We start from the raw sequence: 4,243 nt of genomic DNA, 5'->3' as shown, positions 1-4,243 counted from the left end.
GCCCGGCAAAGTCGTTCGGCAAAAACAACACATAAACAAACTAACCCAAAACATGGTTCGTGTCATTACCCCCTTTAAAAGAGATCGACCCGATGCTAAAATAAAGACAGTCCGAACATTCAACAAAAAAGTATGTCATCTTGCATAATAAGGTTTTAAGTGAACCACGTGGGCGACGCTGGCCCCTTGTACGGTCGTGATGATCCGGAATCACCATCGGGGTCACCTCATGGGTAAGTTGGGCAAGACGTGGTAGCATCCGGTAGGGTCTTACATACCGTTGACGAAGCTTCTCACTGAGTCCACGACGTCAAAAGGAAGTACAAACCCACACAGAATCTCCTGGGCGGTACACGGCGTCTCGTCGTCGGAGGTTGTAGCAACCGGCATCCACCAGCTGCTGGCCCGTTGTACGAACTTTAGCGACTAGCTGACTGGCCGACTATACATGCTGAAGGCATCCTTGTACGTTGGCGTTGAGCTAGTAACCTTCTATTTGCGGAAGCATGCCGTCAATCAACGTCGTCGGCCGTGTTCAGTAGAAAGCTCGAATGGTATCATCATCGTAGTTTCCTGGATAGCAGTGTTCTACGCAAACGTGACATATGGAGGGACGTTTCCAAATTCTTATGTTTAACTTCGACGTGCAGAGACCACATATCCGCGATTCTCTTGTTCAGACGTTCCGTTGGTCTTTTGGTGAATGAACACGGGCCTTGTGCGAAAAAGACACCACCAACAGGACGGACGGGACGGACGGGAACAAGCGCTCGTGCTGTCCGTCCTGTGTGTGGTGTCGTTTTCGCGAAAAGCCCGTGGTTATTCACCAAGATGCACCAACTCGCCCAACAACAAGTTCTTCTAAAATACGTTGTTCCTTTCGTTTTGGGGGTGGTACGCCATCCTTCTTCGGTGATCCGCGTTGTGGTAACGTAAGATTTCTTGCATGGGCTCCGCAGTAAAGGCCGTTCCGCGCTCGGTGATTCGAATTTGAGGGGCTCCATGTCGCAGCACAATTTATAAATGAAGAACATGGCGACTTCTTGTGCAGACCCTCTCGGAAAAGCGGCCTCGGCGTAGCGCGTCTTGTAATTTGTTGCTACGACAATTCACCTGTTCTCGGATTGTGGCGTAGGGAACGGGCCCAGAAGGTTCATTTCTATCTGCTGGATGGACCTCGATAGGACGACGATCGGCTGGAGAAGTCCGGAGGGTCTTGTCGGTGGCGTGTTTCGTCGCTAGCAGTCACGGCAGCTCTGGACCTAGTGGGTGACGACGGATGTTTGGCGGGGCCAGTAGCATTTTGTTTGGATTTTGGCAATAGTGCGAGCTGTGCCGAGGCGTCCGGAAGACGGATCGTCATGGCATGCTTTCAAAATGTTGTTATGAAGGTATGCCGGGATGACAAGAAGGTACTTTGTTCTTTTTCTGGTGCTGAAATTCTTCACGAGAACTGAGTTTTTCAGGCTAAAAGCTGCTAAGTTTCGTTTGAATGCCCTACGCACGGCGACATTGCGCCCTTCGAGGTAGTCGATTATGACGGGAAACTGGCTGGGCACGCTGCTGCACGGCTAGATCAGTTTCCGTCAGTAATCGGAAGAGCGCGCTGTCATCATCAAACTACTCCGATGGTGGACGACAAGTGCGCGGGACAGGCAATCGGCGTCGGATTGTTTCCTGCCAGATTTATAGGTGATTGTAGCGTCGAAGGCTTTGAAGGCGCAAGCTCAACCATTCAAGACGGACAGAGGGGTCCTTGAAATTTGGAAGCTAACACAGCACATTGCGGTCTGCACAAGCTTTATCGGTCTACCATACAAGTATGGACAAAAGTTTGAAACGACCCATATATTTGCCACGCACTCTTTTTGAGAGGCTGGGTAGTTTTTCTCCTCCTTTGACAAACTACGCCTTGCACTGGCGATTACTTTTTCGCAACCGCTTTGCTTTTTCATGAAGACGGAACCCAAGTTTATGTCACTGGCTTCCGTGTGCATTTCCGTTTCGGCGTTTTCGTCGAAATGAGCGAGCACATTCGGGCTTTGCAGGCATGGTTGCTGCTCGCTGAATGCTTTTTCTTGGGCGTTCTCCTAGCTTAAAGCGGTGCTATCGTTCGTCAAGAGCGTGAGTAGCTCTGCAATGCGTGCGAAGTTGACGACGAAGCGCGAGTAGTATGCGTACAGGGCGAGAAATCTTCGCACGCCCTTTTTATATTTGGTCTTGGCAAGTTCGCTATGGGTGATGCTTTTCCCGGATCAGGCAGGACTCCCACTGCGTTGGGTCATCATCATCATCATCATAATCATCATCATCATCACCACACCACCATCATCGTCATCATCATTATCGTCGTCGTCGTCATCATCATCGTCGTCATCATCATCATCATCAGCCTATCTATGCCCGCTGCAGGGCAAAGGCCTCCCCTATTATTCCCCAATAACCTCGGTTCTGAGCAAACTGTGACCAATTTATCCCCGCAAACTTCTTGATCTCATCTGCCCATCTAACTTTCTACCACCCCCTGCAACGCTTGCCTTCTCTAGGGTTCCACTCTGTTACCCATAACGACCAGCGGTTATCTTGCCTTCGCATTAGATGCCCTGCCCACGTCCATTTCTTTTTCTTAATCTCTACTAATATGTCCTTAACACGTGTTTGTTCCCTGACCCACTCCGCTCTCTTCTTGTCCCTTAATGTTACAGCTATCATTTTCCGCTTCATTGCACGCTGAGTCGTTCTCAATTTAAGTTGAATAATCTTAGTGAGCCTCCAGGTTTCTGCCCCGTAGTTGAGTACCGGTAAGATGCAGCTGTCATACACTTTCTTCTTCAGCGACGATGGTAGGCTGCTATTCATTATCTGAGAATATCTGCTATATGCACCCCACCCCATTATTATCCTTTTAATTATCTCTGCCTCATGGTTGGTTTCTGGGGTCACAACTTCGCCTAAGTAGATATATTCGCTTACCCCTTCCACTGCCTCGCCACCCATCTCAAACTGCTGTGCTGTACCGAGGTTACTGATCATTACTTTAGTTTTCTGCATATAATTTTCAGGCCCACGGTTCTACACTGTTCGTGCAGTGCGGAAAGCATGCTTTGGAATTCGTCCCCCGAGTTACTTAGCAAGGCAACGTCATCAGCAAATCTGTGGTTACTGAGCTCTTCTCCATTAACCCTTGCTCCCACCTGTTCCCAAATCAATGTTCTGTATACATAAGACCTTGAACACATGCTGTGAATAACATTGGAGAGATTGTGTCTCCTTGTCTGACACCCTTCCTTATAGGTATTTTACTGCTCTGCATGGAGGATGATGGTAGCTCTCTACGCATTGTACATATCCTCTATTATTCTTACATAATGCTCATCTGCCCCCTGGTTCCATCATGCCGGAATGACTGCTAGGGTTTCAACCGAGTCAAATGCTTTCTCATAATTTACGAAGGCTATATATAGGGGTTAAGCATACTCAGCGCACTTCTCTATCACCGGATTGATCGTGTGTATATGGTCCATTGTTGAATAACTTTTACGGAACCCTGCTTGTTCTTTAGGTTGACTGAAATATAAGGTTGCAGAAATTCTGTTAGCGATTACCTTGGTAAGTACCTTGTAGACGACTGACAGTAAGCTGATCGGCCTGTAATTTTTCAAGTGTTGGCTACATGGCTACATGGCTACAGCGTTGGCTACATGGCCCCAAAACTTGAATTCGTCAAACGCGAAGCGGCATATGTAAGTCTTCAGAATTAGCCCCGACGTGCGAATGCCCTTGAGTACAGAGTCCAACCTTGCAAGGTGTTAGTCAAAAGTTCTGGAAAACAACACAATGGCGTCACAGTATACGGGACAGGTGTCACACTTCAGGCAAGCTACCACGGTGTTCATGACTATGAACCATTGCTTGCGCCGTGGTTAACAGCACGAACGGTATTACCTGGAATATGGAAATGCCCTCCGGGGTTATGAATGCAGTCTTATCTTGGCCTCTCTCGTCCACTTCAATTTGCCAGTAACCGGTCTTCAGATCCATCGATGAGAATTACTTCGTGTGGCAAAGGCGGTCCAGGGAATCGTCGATTCGCGCAGGGGTACGCGTCCTTTTCGGTGATTTTGTTCAGTCACCGATAGAACGCGAAATCTTTTGTGCCTTATTTTGTCTTCAGGAGTACGACCGGCGCAGCTCAGGGGCTTTTCGATGACTGTATACTGTCGTCGGTGAGCATGTCTTCCAC

This window comes from Haemaphysalis longicornis, unplaced genomic scaffold (genome assembly GCF_048455015.1).
Source record: "Haemaphysalis longicornis isolate Haplotype H1 unplaced genomic scaffold, Haemaphysalis longicornis Haplotype H1 scaffold_5, whole genome shotgun sequence".
Lineage (NCBI taxonomy): Eukaryota > Metazoa > Arthropoda > Arachnida > Ixodida > Ixodidae > Haemaphysalis > Haemaphysalis longicornis.
The sequence above is the reverse complement of the archived record's forward strand: the minus strand, read 5'-3'. Positions refer to the sequence as shown.